The sequence below is a fragment of the Eptatretus burgeri genome, chromosome 6, assembly GCF_056783735.1.
Source record: "Eptatretus burgeri isolate ZD-2024b chromosome 6, Ebu_testis_v1, whole genome shotgun sequence".
In the NCBI taxonomy this organism is placed as follows: domain Eukaryota; kingdom Metazoa; phylum Chordata; class Myxini; order Myxiniformes; family Myxinidae; genus Eptatretus; species Eptatretus burgeri.
This window is the reverse complement of record NC_140966.1, coordinates 112,637,027-112,655,469: the sequence shown is the minus strand read 5'-3', so window position 1 is coordinate 112,655,469 and position 18,443 is coordinate 112,637,027. Positions and strand designations below refer to the sequence as shown.

At 39.2% G+C, this 18,443-nt stretch overlaps 1 long non-coding RNA gene across 4 annotated transcripts in view; it reads right to left on the bottom strand.

Moving 5' to 3' along the window:
* Nucleotides 1-18,443, bottom strand: part of LOC147025650 (uncharacterized) — a 178,549-nt gene that overhangs the window by 53,738 nt on the left and 106,368 nt on the right. For all 4 annotated transcript variants that reach the window (XR_015059621.1, XR_015059617.1, XR_015059616.1 and 1 more), the window contains one exon: nt 18,124-18,292. This is a non-coding gene — a long non-coding RNA (uncharacterized LOC147025650). The remainder of the gene's footprint in view (nt 1-18,123; nt 18,293-18,443) is intronic.

Genomic DNA, 18,443 nt, shown 5'->3' with positions numbered 1-18,443 from the left:
AATATACCAACTAATTTCATCAATGAGAAATTTATTCTGATCAGCAACAGTATTAGCCACACCCAAAAGCAATCTATTTTCATTATCATTCCTTTGCAGTTGAAATCTAATTTTAAGACCATACAGAACTTTATCATGATCACAAAATCCAAATATACCTTAAAGAGGAACTGCCTCAGTAAAATTATTACCTGCTTTTGCATCATCATTATACATTACCTTTCTTTGATTATAACCAGGGTCTGTGTTTGTTCCCGTTGACATATCAGGAATAAAACCTTCGAAAGCCCCCTTTCCCATTCTCTCACTAAATGAATATGGTGTAAATTTCATCATTTCTGATGTAGCAGAGACATAATCAAGCACTTCAACTTCTTGTGTTCCAATGTACAAACGAACACTATCAAACAATTTCCAGAAGAAATCATTTACGAGTGTAACGTTTGTGTTAGCCGCAGCCTTAGTGAATGTAAATTTACACAACAAGAAACTTTCGGCTTGATTCAAATAAGTTTGTTGATTATTTATTTCAAAACTTTTTGTTCCATTTGCATTCCAGTCTGTTCCAGTTATTGCATTTACCTTGAAGTAGTCTTCTTTTTTAGTAGAGTTTGAGATAACAATGGTATCATCCAAATCATAGATACTATCAATTGCTTCCATACTTGTATTTATTTAGGAAAAAAGATGTTAAAACTTTTGAAACCCTGACCCAAGTATTTGAATTATTTTCCGTCGTTCTTGGGGAGACAACTGAGTTTTTCCTTTCTTAATTTCTTTTATTGCTTGCAATTTATGAGATTCCATTTGGGCATCTTTTATACTCTTAAGAGCACCTGCTACATTTCCCACAGCAGAAGCAGTTGAACCAATTAGGTCTTTATGTTTAAGAATAGTTGAACCTATACCCATTGGAGTATCAATTATCCCATATCCTTTTTTTCTAAATTGATGTCCGACACCCCTTTGTCTCTTAGGTTTGTAGTATCCTCTACCAAGATACACACCTTTAGCCTTGTAGTATAGGGAAATGAACATCCCATCTGTAATTATTTTATATTTTCCCAACTCGTGTTTCCTCAAAATAACCATCACATTTATTTAATGGAAAACTTCACGTCGGTGAATTCTGATCGATATAATAATTTCTCCATTAAAATAAATCATGCGATTATCATGGTCGGTTATCCTAAAATTTACTCTGTATATGGTTTTTCCTGACACAGGAAGATAAACCAGATTTTTTGGTTCCATATTGAATTTATAACCAATTGGGGTTGAGTATGTGCTGAATGAAAATATTGTATTTGTTCTTATTCCATCATTATAAGCGCGATCAATCAAATCACAGTGAATTAATACCGAATTTATGCCTGAGGATATTTGAATAACATTATCAGTGTAAAACGTCCCATTAGTTTCAATCTTTTTTGAGGAGAAACCCAATAACTCTCTAAATGAATTATCAATTGTGAAATCAACCTTGTAGTTATTTTTAAGTTTAATCATTGATTTTGAAGTATGTTTTTAAATATCTATAACAATACTTTTTGGTTCATCACCCTGTTCTTCCATAAAACGAGCAATTTTGGAAGATATTTGAGAAATCTCAAATGCTCCGGATGAAACTGTTATCGTTTTGTATCCACTTCCCGGATTAGAACTAAACTTGTCATTTTTCTCAGTGATATTAAATAACGCATTTTAAGTTTCCATGGACAATAAAGACACTTCATATTATTTTGTTGCGTCAAGTTGTAGTGGGTATGGGAATGAAGATGTGTGGTCGCTTGTTGTGAAATTAAAACTAAGGATTGTGCTTCTCATCTTATTTAATATGAGACAAAATGTCTTTGTATTGACATTTAATCATTATTTTCATGTTCATCAACTTGTCTAAAATGGCTGATGCTTCATTAAAACAATTGTTATTTCCAGCCTTCTTACTACGCAACAGCAATAACAGTCTATTAACTCATTGTGATGGGTCATTTGGAAGAAAACTAACACCTGAACCAAGGATACTTAAAGCCTGAATAATGTGTTTCTCCTTCTCATTCTTCCTACTTTTACCATATATATATATATATATATATATATATATATATATATATATATATATATATATATATATATATATATATATATATATATTGACCCTATAATTATGAGAGTCCAGCAGATCAATATATACTCTATCATCCTTATTTTTCATATCCAATGGTTTATCAAAATACTTTGATTCATCCCTCACAGTTGAACCTTGTTTTCCATCTTTTGTTAGAAGAAACATTCATCTCAGAGTTAGTTTAACAGGAGGTTCATTCATCATTAAATATCAATCCCTTTTCTTGAACAAGATGAAATATTGCTGGTTGTTCTGTTGGAATAAGTCCTGTTTAGTTTTTGAATCCGCTGAGTATTCATTGTTTTGAAGAGCCTTTGAACAATATAATCAGGGGGTTGATTAATCTCTTCCAGTTGTTGAAATAATCCATCATATTCTCATTCTGCTTCATGCTCTAATTCTTCCTCAGTCATTTGACTGAAATCTTTGAACATTTGAAGTTTTTTCGGAGTATATTCTATTGTGGGAACTGTGGAGGCATCTATAATTTTTCTTGGGAAGTTTTAAAAAGCGGTTTAAAAAATTTATCTCATTTTCTTTCAAATGCTTCTTCACCCGTTAGTTTCTGTCGGCGTTTCTTCTTTACGTTTTCCTGTTGTTTTACAACTTTTGAAACCAACTCTTGATGCTCATTAAATTTTCTTGCTCTTTCTTTCGCATCCATTTATTTATTGGAAAATATCATTCACTGAATTATAAAGGTCAACAGGGAAATTTTCCTTTTCTTCATCATTAAAGTAGATGTGTTCAAATAAATCCTTTTCTTTAAATATTTCATCAAATTCTTTATTAACATTAATACGAGTTGTAATTTCTTCTTCACTAATACTTGTATCTCTGCTTTTCATACGTTTGCATTGAGTTTCTTCATCAACATCAAAACCGAATGATAAAGTCTTAACCCCATTACCTCTCAGATGTTTAATAACTTGTCTCATTCCTTCTGGATTAGTTTCTAATATCCCAAGACCACCAGATTTTAGTTTCTTTAACTCACTCTTACAATGTGAATATTTTGTTGTACCAAGAGAAACCTCCTCAAATATTTGACCTTCATTCCTCAATCGCATAAGTTCCTCCACTGAAATATAGTAATAATCTTCATCTTCTATTTCTCCAGGTCTTATTGCTCTAGTTGTTGTTGATAAAATACGAACTACATGGTGCTTTTTCAGCAAATTTACAATATTCTCATTTGTATTATTCAAGAACCTTAGTTTATGATAATTTTTTCCAGAAGCAGATTTACCCACAAGATTTATAATAATAATAGGAGTCATTAACCTCCGCCATCGAAGATCGGAGGTTACTGTTTTCACCCCTTTCTGTTTGTTTGTTTGTTTGTTTGTGAACAGTATTACGGAAAAACTCCTCGATGGATTTCGACGAAACTTGGTGGGGGGCGGGGGGGTTAGATCTGGTCCAAGGATCATGCCATTAGATTTTGGACTTGGTCCAAAATCCAATATGGCCGCTAATATGAAAAAATATTTGAATTTTTTTTTTTGCATTTCTATATTTTGCATTTTTGCAACTTTTTTTTCAACAAAATTTCGATTTCTGTTTTTGCATTTCTACATGTTTTAAGTGATTTCCAACCCCCTCCCCCTGCCAAAAAAAATTTTTCAGAGAAAAAAAATTTTTGCAACTTTTTTTTCAACAAAATTTCGATTTTTTTTTTTTTTTGCATTTCTACATGTTATAAGTGATTTACAACAAAAAAACATACCAAAATTATAATTGCAGCTGATTTTGGAACTTCAGGTGGATATACCCACGTAAAATCAATTTCTGTCTCAAGGAATCGAGTGTTATGATGAATTAATTGAGTATGTAAAAGTTACAAGTAAAAGGAAAAGTTGCAAACTATAACTCTGTGAGCACTGTTCACATCACATTGAATGAATAGGATATCAGGTTCACTTAAGTGACCCAGAAGTATTGGCGGCGGAGGTTTTGCACTCTACCGAGTGCTCCCCCTCTAGTTTATATATGTAATTGTTTATAAAATAAAAAATATATCCCTTAATATCTCATCTTATTTCACAACAATATATTTATATTTTTCAGTCATATATAATCAACAATATATTTTTCAGTCAACAATATATAATCCCCAAATTCCTTTTTACTGCATAATGTCGAACAATTGTCTCTCCAAAAATTGTTTATATCTATTGAATTTAACTTGAATAAAATAAAATTATTAGCATTGTTTCTTTTTGAGCGATGAGGGAGTTGAAAATATGATTGACTAAGATAAATACAATTACAAGAAGAATGTCTTCCTCTTGTGTTGTAGCTATCCATTACCATTTGGTTTCTCTCATTAACACAATCATCAAAGATAACGAGGTTCTTTTTTTACTTATCCAAATCTTGGGGAGAAGGTGTATCTTCCGTATTATCACTAAGAATACAAGTTATCGGCTTCGATTTCTTTTTATATCTCTGTATATCACAAAATAGTTGTATTATATCTTCATTGTTGTAATGATTTTGTTTGTTTTGAAGTTTAAATAAACCGATTATATCTTCTTTTTGAAGACCAGCATTAAAACCTTGTGAGAGTAGTTGGTACTCAGGTTGAAAACTTGACTTTGTGAAAATTATGAAATTATCATAATCTAAAAAGTTGAGAGTAAGGAGCATCGTTAAAAGTAAGCAGGTTTTTCGACACCCGCTTGAACCAACTACGAGACATCTTAATGGATTTGGAAGATTTTTATGGTTGTTAAATTTTATTTTATTTTCCGAAATGGGTAAAAAAAATCATTCATTTATATCCATTTGTATCTTATATTCATTTGTATCTTATATTCATTCATTTGTATCTTAAAACTGACGTATTGTTATTGGCTTATGTGTTTGAAACTTTTAGAACAGTCTATCATGATAAAAATTCTGATGGATTCGACCCCGTTCACTATTACACAGCCGGGGTTTGGCTTGGAGTGCTATGTTAAAAATGACAAAACAGAATTTGGAATTAATCAGTGATATAGATATGCTTTTAGTGATAGAGAAGGCTAAAAGAGGAGGAATATTTCAAGTATGTTCCAAGAGATATGCTAAAGCAAATAATAAATATCTTCCTGATTATAATAATAAGAATGAGGACAACTCTTACCTAATGTATTATGATGCGATCAATTTGTATGGGTGGGCTATGTCTCAATCTTTACATTATGGAAAACTTAAATGGGTAAAAGAAAAACATTATGAAAAAGTTTTACAAGACATTTTTGTCTCTCAAAAAGAATTGGATGAAGCTGAGTTGGATATTATTTTGAGGTTGATTTAAAATATCCAAAAGAACTTCATCACAAACATAAAGACCTACCTTTTGCCCCTGATAAAGAAAATCCAAGAAAAGAATGGTTAAGTGATTACCAACAGTCATTCAATATAAAAGGTAAATCCCAAAAAAAACTACTTACTACATTAAATGACTAAGAAAGTTATGTTTTGCATCAAAGGAACTTGACACAATATTTATCTGCTGGATTGAGAGTGAGGAAAATTCATCAGATTTTGAAATTTAAACAGTCATTGGTTAAAGAAGTATATAGATTTCAATACAAAAGGAGAACAGAAGCAAAAACAGATTTTGAGAAGAACTTTTATAAATTAATGAATAATGCTGTATTTGGAAAGACGATGGAAAATGTTAGGAATCGACAAAACAACAGACTTGCTACATCTTGGAAACGGGCTTCAAAGTTAATTACTAGACCAAGTTTTGAGTGAGAGGAGGTGTTTTCAGAGAACCTTTGTGCTATTCATTTGAAAAAAAAGAGAGTATTGAAATGGATAAACCTATTTATATAGGAACATCAATTCTGGACTTGTCAAAGTCGTCAATGGATAACTATTACTATAATAATTTAAAATCAAAGTATAAGGATAATGTGTCATCGTTATGTATGGATACAGATAGTTTTATATAAGAAATTATGACAAGTGATGTATATGAGGATATGATTGATAATATATATTATATATATATACATATACATACATTTACAATTATACATATATGACAAGTCTGAAGACGACAATGGTTCATGAGTGGTATTTGATGATGTCGATTGTTTCAGAAGTCAAGGATGAGACAATGTGATAATGTTTGACCAAGTTATAAAATTGATCAACATGATGTGGTACGAGTGACAGGTTATTAGCTGCAAAATGTCGAAAACCCGGTTTCGTTCAACAACTTTCAAACTTTGACCTTTGCATAACCTTTAAAGGTCACAAAACAATGTTGTAGACATTTAAATAAGGAAACAGGATACGTGCTATAGCTTATTGGAGTTAGTTCGTCGAAGAAGGTCGAAAACCCGGTTCGATTCCCACAACTTTGAAAATTTGACCTTTGTGAACCTTAAATGCCAAAGGTCAAGGATTATGACCTTTGGTGCAAAACTTCCTCTGGAACATTCCAGGAACAATATAACGTCATATAGGCTATATGGCATTTCGCACTCCTCGGATTATCCATACTTTGATGAAATCAGCGTAAAAACAAACTTGAAGGGGGCGCCACGGGCAGGGTGTTCGAGATAGAGCAAAATGGTTTTAAGACTTTAGGTGGGGAATGACCTCAAGATTATGCATAAAAAATATTGTCATCCTAGCTCTCAAAGTTTGGGAGGTCATATGATTTTTATGTCAAAATTCACAATTTTCTAAGTTTTTGACCTTGTGACCTTGACCTTGGGACGAAAATGAAAAATCGAGCTCCGTGGGGCTATGCAGGTGCCATTGGGCTAACCAAATACCGAAACCCCTGCCAGATTCGACAAACCCCCTCGGAGAAGATGTAACTTGAAATCGGCTACCCCCTAAAAACACGTGTCTTTGGGGCGTGGCTCCACCCATAATGGGCGCAGTATGCCCATTCTCAGGAAAACAACTACATCATGATTTAAACCTCGCACCCAAATTTTATTAGGATCGGATCAAAACCCACGGAGCTATGCTCGGGACACACACACACACACACACACACACACACACACACACACACACACACACACACACACACACACACACACACACACACACACACACACAACAACAACAAATATAGTGGTCATTTACTGACTCGTGAACCAACTAGTGCATGCCCGTACTTGCCAAAAAAAAAAAACTTTCAAACCGATTGCCAGAAACAACAACCACACAGACCGTTCCTTCGCTCTCGCATTCCCGTACGTGCGTGGCCGTACGCGCAAAAAAATATATTTAAAAAATCTTTCAAACCGCGTGCCAGAAACAACAACCACACAGGCCATTCCTTCGCTCTTGTGTGGCCGTACGTGTGTGTCCATATGTACAAAAAAAAAAAAACTTTCAAACGTTCCTTCGCTCTCGTAAACGACGACTGGATTGGGGCATTGTGTTTATCTATGAATGCGCATAAAAAAAGAGAAATTATTAGAATACAGTAAGTCATCACGATCCGGAAGTCCGTACGTTGTAACCCGTAATGGGGAACACGCTCTAACTTGGCCATAACTTGGGAATCACTTGTCCTGTTAATTTCAAACCTTGAAAAGGCAAACAAACAGAGATTGCTGGAATTATAGATTGAAGATAGATACTGTGGGTGCAAAACGCCAAGCTGTGTGTCCTGTCATTGGGAACTGAGGATCTCTTCCCCAACGGCCATGCCGACGCAGCAACGTGTCCCGTCATTGGTAACAAAATGGCGCCCTTTCCCCATCGGCCACGCCTATGCAGCAATGTGTCCTATCATTGGTTTGGTAAATAAATGGGCATAACTTGGGAACCACTTGTCCGATTAATATCAAACCTTGAAAAGGCACATATTCAGGTCCCCAGCAATATACCTAACAAGTTGCAATTAGATCGGACCAGTGGTTGTCGATAAACAGTGGTCACACACACACACAAACACACACACACACACACACACACAGATTGCTGGAATTATAGATAGATGACAGAACAGAACCGAGTTCTCCAGAAAATCCTCCCCATCGTTAGGGTGGTTTATCGGAAACGAAGCATTGCCTCGCATGCTCCTGGAAGTTGATGTTCACTGCGAAAAAACCCAGCGTTCATTTTAGTCATCCACACACTTATTTGCAAAAATATTGTAATCAATTTATTTTATGTTCCGAGAGATTAGATGTTGAAGTGAAAATCTCGACTAATAAATCTGAGTGTGTCAATCCGTCAGTCAGTCCGTCCGTTCGTCTCCTCCATAACGACACAATGTAATCTCGCAGCCTGAAACTTTGCATGCATACTAAGGGAACTTCAAAGGAGTGCACAAGTGAAAATTGGGTATTTGGGTTAATTAAAACACCCCTTTTGAAGATAATTAACGGCCTTATTTAATTATATCCTCTATCAGGCGTATCCTCAGCCCCCTTGCTCTCCTCGCTAGCATCTTAAGGCACATCCTGGTTACCTCACATTCCCTCGTTGAGGTGTGAATTTGCCATTTTGTTGAGCCTGCTCAACAATGCCTCGAGTTGGACCAGGCCACCACGGTATATCTATACGAATAAATGTATGTGTGTGCGTCTCCTCTATAACTCCAAAACCATAAAACCTAGCAGCCTGAAACTTTGCATGCTTATAAAGAGTGCTCCAAGAAAATGCACGAGTGAAAATTGGGTGTTTGAGTTAATTAAAATACCCCTTTTGAAGATAATTAACAGCCTTATTTAATTATATCCCTTATCAGGCATATTCTTGGCCACCGCTCTCTTTGGAGTCTGAAGAAATATCCTGGGTTTCCTTGCTGGGGTAACCTTGCTGCCATTTTGTTTTGTTTTTTGCCCCACTCAACAATGTCCTGGCTTGGAACAGGCCAGAATGATTTCTTAATGATAAAGTTTTTCCCCACTTTCCGGTGTATAAACCGTGGCAGTGTATAAACCGAACTCATGTTTTTCACTCTCAAAGTAAATGAATATTTTGATCAATATATTTTCTGATCAAGATCTAAGTACGTTTGCATATTAATTTTGTACACAACAAAGTGACGGAGACATCAACATGCTTACTCCCATGTCCGCTTAATTTTGTCTAACAGTCTTATTCTCATTTTCAAGAAGTTGAAGAGAGAGAGGAGAGGATACCAAGAAGTTTTTATTTTTATTTTTTTATCTTTTATTATTATAAAGAGGATTTTTTTTGTTTCGAGAAAAAGGAAGAAAAGGGATTCATACCGGTATCACACATACTGTATTTCTTGTGGATTTGTGGCCCTGAAAAGGGCCGTTTGGGTTTTATGAAGCTTTTCAGCTCAACCCGAGGAAACCCTCGTCAATGCTTTCCTCCATGAAGACGACATGCAACTCCTTATCCAAATCAGGGTAGAGCAAGTCCACGTCGCTGTCCATGTTGTTGTCACTGTCATTTGCAGCCTCCTTCTCCCAAATGATGTCATCCTCTGTGCTGTCCATGTTGTTGGAAATGCAGCATTTCAGAAATGCTCGCTTGATGATGTCCTACGGTATCTCCTCCAACACCTTGACAATCCAGCCGAAGATCATCGGAAGGTCGATCTTTCTCATCCTCCCGCTCTTAGTGGAGGTATTCGCCTCACTCATTATCCATTATTCAGTTGGACCAGCAGTGACATAGCCCATCCATGAACGGCTTGTTGATGGACACATTGAAGGGCTGCAGGAGCGATGTCAGCCCACCTGGGATGTCGATGAGATCGGTGTTGGTCCAACGAAGCAGTGCTTTGGTATCGTCCATCTTGTGACTTCTGAACGCATCCAGGACTAGCATGCTCCTTTGTCAGGAGAGACTGCCATCTGGCCTACTACTCCAGACCGTGCGCACCCAGTTCTAGACCAGTCCCTCATCTATCCACCCCTTCTGCTGCACCCGAACAATGACGCCAGCTGGAAACTTGTCTTTGGGCAATGTCTTCCTCTTGCACACAACATACGGGGGAAGCTTACCACCATCTGCGATGTTGGCGAGCATGACGGAATCGGTCCTTCTCATGACCAGTAGTGTTGATCGTCACATTGCATTCCCCCTTCACTGTGGTAGTCCCTCTCGGTATGTCGAAGGTAAGAGGGGTCTGATCGGCATTCCCAATCTTTCTGAGGGGATATTCATGCTCTCGGCGAAACTTGATGATGCAGGACTGGAAGCGCATCGTCTTATCAGCCACATCATCATGTAGATGCTAGGAAATGTGTGTGCAGTGTCGAACAGACAATTGATGGCAGGCCATAAACCTGTAGGCCCACAACAGGCTGGCCATGAAATCCCTAATGTCATCCTCCTGAACTAAGCTCTTCACCTTCACCCTGAGAGGAAGTGTTCAGATGGCAGAAGCCTCTGCTCTCTTCTCCCAGACCAAAGCGGCGAGATGCTCCTCGAGTTGAGGCCACTTCACTGATTTCCCCCTCAGTGCCTTCTTCTTCCTTGACGTCTTCTCTATCATTGTTTTGCTTGTTTTCCAGCGCCAGATGACAGACTCATCCATGCCGAATCGCCTCCAAGCTTCCCGGTTCCAAAACTCTTCTGCAGATCGGCAGACGGAGAGTTTGAACACTGTGGTTAATGAACGCCTTGACATCTTGAAAGATAGAATTGATGATAAGTGACGTAATCTGGTGACGTAAGCCGAGGCACTCACGAAGCACAAAGTGGCCCTTCTTGAGGGTCACGTGACCACCCCCAGCCTGTTGTCGGATGCACCTAAGTTTGCACGCAAGCTTATTTGAGGTGGGAGCTCCGCTATTAGACCAGCTATTGTCAGGGGTTCACATAACTGGTACGCAGGTAGGCCTACTCATGTGCGGTTAAAAAAAAAAAGGTACTCATGCATCTCAAATGTTCATTTTCCAACCACGCATTAGAACCTTCTTGCCAAACACTTAATTTCCAACTCCCGGATTTGAACCCTCATTCTCAAACACATTCTCATGCACAGCTCATGAAATAAATCAAGGCAAAGGAATTTACAATGGTACCGGTTTTTATCACCGATGAGATGGAAGATGATGTCATTTCGCACCCTGGTCCCCAAGCAGGGAAGATCGTTGTTCAAGGTAAGGTAATTTAATGATCGTGTTACCTTTCTCCGTTGTGGGTTGTGGCGATGTTGCAGGTGCCACCATTATAAAGTTAATGCTGCTTTTCCGTTTGCTGAATCACCTTCCCCACTTCACCCTCCCTCTGCTCCACTCCTCCCTCTGCTCCACTCCACCCTCCGCTCCACTCCACCCTCCCCCCCACCCTCTCTCCCTTCACTCCACCCTCTCCCCCCACCCTCCACTCCACCCTCTCTCCCTTCACTCCACCCTCCCCCATCCTCCACCCCTCCACTCTCCCCCACCCCTCAACCCTTTCACTCCACCCTCCCCCCGTCCACTCCACTCTCCCCCTTTCCACTCTACTCTCCCCTCCTCCACCCTCCCCTCATCCCCCCTCCCCCCTCAAACAGCATCATTCCAAGATAAGTCTTGTGGTTTGTGTTTATCGCAGAGTACAGTGTGAGTACGTAATATGTTTACCATCACCACCTCGCTGAGTTGTAATAAATTTTAAAGGTAAAACTCATGTGTTTTTGTTTAACTTACACTGTATTTATTGTATTTGCATGTTTAGTTCAATGTTAACATGTTTATGCAAAGCTGATTTGCCTGGATTTGTTCTCCTCAAGGATTTGTCTGTATTTGGCTCCATTCATTGTTCCCTCTATCCTTACAAGTCTCCCAGTCCCAGCTGTTGAACATCATCTCCATAGCATGATGCTGCCACCACCATGCTTCATGGTAGGGATGGCGTTTGATGGGTGATGAGCCATGCTCAGTTTCCGCCAGACGTATCACTTTGCATTCAGGACAAAGAGTTCAATTTCCATCTCAACAGACCACATAATCTTTTCCCTCATGCTCTCAGATTCTTTCACGTGCCTTTTTGCAAACTCCAGGCGTACTGTCACGTGCCTTTTTCTCAGGAGTGGCTTCCGTCTGGCGACTCTCCCATAAAGCCGAGATTCGTGAAGTTCTGCAGACACTGTTCTCCTTCTGGCAGGTTCTCCCATTTCAGCCAAGGAACTCTGTAGTTCTGTCAAAGTGGTCATTGGGTTCTCGGTCACCTCCCTGACCAAGGTCCTTCTTGCCAGTTTCCTCAGTTTGGACGGACGGCCAGCTCTAGGAAGAGTCGAGGTAGTTCCATATTATTTCCATTTCCTAATGTTGGAGCTCACTGTGCTCTTGGGAACTTTCAACACTCGAGAAATTGTTTTCTACCCTTCCACAGATTTGTGCCTCCTCACAATCATATATATTGGAGTTCTACGGACAGCTCCTTGGACTTCATGGTGGAGTTTCTGCCCTGACATGCATTGTCAACTGTGGGACCTTATCTCGAAAGGTGTCTTTCTAAATCATGTCCAATCAATTAAATTGGCCACAGGTGGACTCCAATCAAGTTGTAGCGACATCTCAACAATGATTAAAAGAAATTGGATGAACATGAGCTCAATTTGGAGTCTCATAGCAAAGGGGTTGAATAGCACTTTGCTATTCACGGTTTAGAATACTTATTTCTCTCAACCAGGTTTAGAATACTTATTGACGCAAGACATTTCACCTTTTACTTTTTAATTAATTTGTAAAGAAAATTCTAAAAACCTGTTTACACTTTGTCATTACGGGCTATTTCGTGTAGATCAGTGACAACATTTTTTAATTGAATCCATTTTAAATTCAGGCTGAAACACAACACAATGTGACAAAAGTCGAAGGGTGTGAATACTTGCTGAAGGCACTGCCGAGGACACCAAGGTGTACACACACGGTTCACGGACCAAAATCAGACTTGGATTCGCTCAGGTTTACACCCCCATGGGAACCTAAACCCAATAAGGAACATTTCCATGGCAAACACATCAAGCTCATGCGAGTTATCCAGGCAAAGCATAACGGGCTCATTGACAAAAGCGTATTGTAGCTTTGGAGAAGATGGAGTGTATGGTGAGTATGGATTTCCCTGCTAATTAAGCTTGGGTAAAGTATGAAAGAGAGTCACAATTAGCAGAACGAGATTCGCAATATGGCCCCGCATAAGGAATTGAAAGAACAATGTCAAAATGACCGCCGGTAAGGTCGCACATCAACCAGGGTTAATACACAAGGAAATTGGAGACGAACGGTAGGTCAAGACCATTTTGTTTCAATGTCTCCGCTGCAGCATCGTCCCAGCACGCCGGGGGTAAAAGATCCTCTTTTCTGCTCTTCGTTCAATTGCTTCTCCTCCCTTCCCTGATGGTTTCTTGATTCGAAAGACACATAAAAACGACCTTGTTCATTGCATAGAAATTTTGGGTTGCGCCCGATTGGTGACATTCCACCGGTCACTGTTGATCATCGCTGATCTATGAGAACAGGAAGGATTTCTTTTTGTACTGTTTGGTACTGAAAAGGCTGCTCAGTGTTGAGTGGTGCTGGGAGCTGCGAAAGATGATGGTCGATGTTGATGGGTCTTATAAGTGCTCACCATTGCTGATCGGAGCGAACAGGAATGTTGTTTATGCTCTCAGAAGCAGATGTTTCAGGCACCCTACCCTCAAGGGTCCAATCTCACTCATCATCTGGAGAAGTATACCAAGGAGGTAATGACCCCAAATAATAGCCTTTGGCGGGGAAATGTCCGAGCCCCAACCCACTTTAATGTATACATTACGTAGAAGCAAAAGTCCGTGTTAAAAATACCATGATGTCTAAAAAAAAAAAATTAAGGAAGCCTTTTATTCTTGCATGGGGAGAAAGAGCTCAAAAATGGGAGGTTAAGTAATGTATTTCTTAACAACAAAGAAAAAACGAATTCAGGAGCAATGGAGGCAGCGGTCTGTTGCCTATACACCACCCAGGTAAAAAAAAAAATGTTGTCTGATTGAAAAAATTGAAATTTAACCTGAAGGTTTAGAATGCTTTGAAGCAACTTTTACTGAATTTTTTTTTTCTCTCTGAGGAGTGTTTCCTTGTTTCAGGGTGGGACAGACAGACAGCATCAGCCAACCAGCAGGGCCCGTGGAAATTCCATGTCATGGAAAATGTGACTTCAAGACCTCAGCTCTCTCTCTCTCCCCACTCAACACCACCCCTTCCTCTACCCCTCCCCCTATACACCCACTCCATCCTATTCCCCTTGATTATCCAATGATTCGGTGATATTTTCCTGTGTACTGGCTTTGATGTCCATTCATACGCAAAATTTCAGCTTTCTACATCACCCGGAAGGTACCGATCTTTAATATCAATCAGTGAGTCAGTGAATCAGTTAGAAAGAGCTTTAGAAACTTTCTTTTTTTTAAGAAGAAGAAGAAGAAGGCGTTTCCAACCAAAAGTAAAAAAACTAGATCGACTCCCCAAATTTGTATTGTGCCTGATGAAGCCGGCAAAATGTTTCCTGAGACCGGGGTCTGCTCTCGCTTTTTTGCTCAAATTAGCGGAGTCGATCTAGTATTTTTTACTTTTGGTTGGAAGCACCTTTTTCTTTAAAAATGTGTCATCCCAACTGCCTCAATCTTAATATATATATATATATATATATATATATATATATATATATATATATATATATATATATATATATATATACATACATATATATATATATATACATACATATACACAAACTCTCCCAATAGAAAGTATCCACCCCCTTTCAAAATTTTCACCTTTTGTTGCCTTATAGCCTGGAATTAAATTGTATTAAATCAGATTTTTTTTTCCACCTTTTATTTACACATCATAACCCACAACTTAAAAGTGAGAAACAACTTCTACAAATTTCAGAAATTTAATGGAAAATACAAAACTAGAATATCTTGTTTGGACAAATGTTCACCCTCCCTCCCCCCCCCCCACCCCCGAGTTAATACTTGGTGGAAACACCTTTGACAGCAATTACAGCTGTGACTCTGAGATAGGTCTCTAACAACTTTGCACACCTGGATTGGGCAATATTTGCCCATTCTTCTGGACAAAACTGTTCAAGCTCCGTCAAGTTGCATGGGGAGTGTTGATGGACAGCAATCTTCAAGTCATGGCACAGATTTTTGATTGGATTTAGGTCGGGGCTCTGACTGGGACTCATTGACATCTATCTTTTCATTTCTTAGCCACTCCAGTGTAGATTTGGCTGTGTGATTCTGGGTTGTTGTCACGCTGAAAGGTGAACTTCTCTCTCAATTTCTGATTTCTTGCAGATGGCATCAGGTTTTCCTCTAGGATTTTTATATATTTTGTTCCATCCATTTTCTTTTCTATCCTGACAAGTGCCCCAGTCCCTGCTGATGAGAAACATCCCCATGATGCTGCCTATTCCATGCTTCACAGTAGGGATGGTGTCCTTTGGGTGATGTGCTGTGTTAGGTTTGCGCCAAATGTAACGTTTTGCATATTCGGCCAAAAAGTTACATCTTGCTTCGTCAGATCACAAAACATTTTGACACATGGCGTCAGAATCACTGGAGTGGTTCCTCATGAAGAGTACTTGCCAAGTGCCAAGTTTCAAAATTATTTTCCTTGATGCGGTTTCAGAGATACAGAGGTCCAATGTTTTTCTGTTTTTCCAACATGGCTGCCACACGACGTGACCTGTGGCATCATAGTTATCATTAAAACATTCTACATGAGTGCCGCTCTGATAGTGAAAATTTCCTCTCAATCCGACAAGCTGTTGCGGCGAAAAACACCAAAGTTCAGTGCGGACAAACAAACAAACAAACAAAGTCAGACAGAGAAACAAACAAGCAAATGAACCCAAATGCAATGCACTCTCCTCCGGCTAGAGTAAAAATCACAGAACCATCGGAAAGCATCCGTAAATTAAAATATAAATAAACTAGAAGGGCACTTGGTAGTGCGCGTACCACCGCCATGTAATGCCTGATCCACGAGAACATATCAGGCCAAATAGATTTTTAATATCGTTTTTGGCCCAATCGACAATGGTGAAGAATCACTTTCTTCTTCTTCTTTCGGCTGCTCCCGTTAGGGGTCGCCACAACGGAACATCCGTTATGATCCGCATAATGATTTGGCACATGTTTTACGCCGGATGCCCTTCCTGACGCAACCCTGGTCGCCTCTTACGACACAGGGATATGGTACACCTATTCTAACCGGGGCATACACCGGGCCCAGTACGCTGGTACTCACTTCGCCGACCTCGGAAGGATGACAGGCTGAGACAACCTCCTGGTGTATTAATTCAAGCAGCCAACGGGGCTTGAACTCAGGACCTTTTGGATCCCAAGCCGCTACCCCTAACCACTACGCCAACACCAGGCAAATGGTGAAGAATCACTTTAAATATTAAAAAATCCTCTGATCCGGATCTTCACCAAAATCGAATCAATTCATCCATGTCACACACCCAACCTGTCTACCAAGTTTCGTCTCAATCCGTCAACAACTTTTTGATGTATTGTGCTGTATATCATTTATCATTTTTGGCCCGATCTCTCAATGGTGAAGAATCACTTAAAAATTCTCAGATCCGGATCGGGATTCGGATCATCAAAATTTAGCGTTGCCGTCCTTGGCTGGTCACCTACACACACAAAATATTCCAAAACGATTGCTTGAAAACTGTGGCCAAAAATCGTGTGACAAACAGACAAAGAGACAAATGCTACCTACACATCAACATATTTGGCAAAAAAAATTTGCGCCAAGTAACAGACGGACAAACAGGGTTGAAAACATAACCTTACACCTTCAGTGGTGGAGGTAATGAAAATTAAAAAAAAGACTTTTTTTTTTGTTAATGCAAGTGAGCGACCCGAGACAACGGGAAAGCACGGTTCGTTTTGCTGACAATGTGAAGCATACCCCACTCGTATATACTGTACATATACGTTTCAAAAACAATTTTTGACTTTCAACAAAATGATCAAAACTCCCATTTTAGCTGCGTTTTAATGGTTAATATTAAAATCATCATTATCACCAATTAAACGAAATACGTCTTACTTCCGTAAGATTTGAGATAGAATCTCTAGCACGTCCCTTACAGATAATGATCACGGAATATCATAAGATTCGCATCAGATTTCAAACAGATCTCATGAGAAATTGAGAGATTTATCTTTCTGTAATGAGTCCCAGTCCCTCAATTTAACCTTATCCACTCACAACGCCCTTTTCCTTTTCTCACACTCCTCTCACTTAAACCTGATGTTGGCTTCATGGTTGAGGTGGCTGACTTAAGATCTCAGGGTGTTGAGTTTGAGTGCCCTCTCGGCTGTTCAATTAATATATCAGGTGTGGTTGGCTTAACCTGTCATCCTTCCGAGGTCAGCGAAATGGGTACCAGTGTACTCGTGATGGAGGGTACTGCATCAGCGGCACAGCTGTGCCTACAGAAAATGATGCAGCCTCAGGCTGCACACCATGCCTGCTCTCCTCATTTACCTCCACACCCACATCCACTTTCACCTCTCTTCCTTTTCCCAGCTCATAGCTTCCCTCCCATCCCGATTATTTTGCTCGTATGTAATATGTATACGACATGGAAATTCAGAGCATCATCGCGCTGTACTTATTAATCAGAAATTTGCATTTTCTTGAAAGATGAGATGCCATAAGGCAGTGATGACATCTGTAGATTTATGACCATATGGTGGTTGTAAATTTCCTCATTCAGCTCTTTTGTGCGGGGACATGCTCGTGGGTGTACTTGAATGTGCAACCCACAAAGCACAGAGACGATATCAAAAAATGATTTGGGAGAATGACATGGGGGAATAGGTATGAGTTTTTCCTCCAACACACCCACCACACAGTGACAATAGCTAGGAATGCACTCACTCTGTACATCATGCATAATGCACGACCTCCCAGTCAAATGTCTTGCTCACTTTTCTCAACAACGACCCGACCACATGATGTACAATAAATCAGATTTAGACCTTCACCTTGAGCATGACCTTCATCCGAATGATTTCTGTTTGACTCCAGAAATACCTGGACATTGTTTCATCCTGGTGAAGCTTAAGTCGAGGCTTCAGAATGAATGACATCAGAACTCCTTCCTTTTTGTTATATCATCAACCTCACGCACCATCGGGCAAATCCCATCACCAACAACGCCTTTTGTGTCCGGAGTCGAGGCTCGTGGATGTTTGTTGAAGCACTGCGAACAGACATAATACTTCAGTTAAAACAAAGAAGAAAACAGCATTGTTAATTGAGGTGTTAATAGCAGTGATTTTGGACTAAACGATGCAGAAATAAAGAAAATGACCAAACACCAAGACCTCAAGAATGAAGTGAAAAGATCCTGG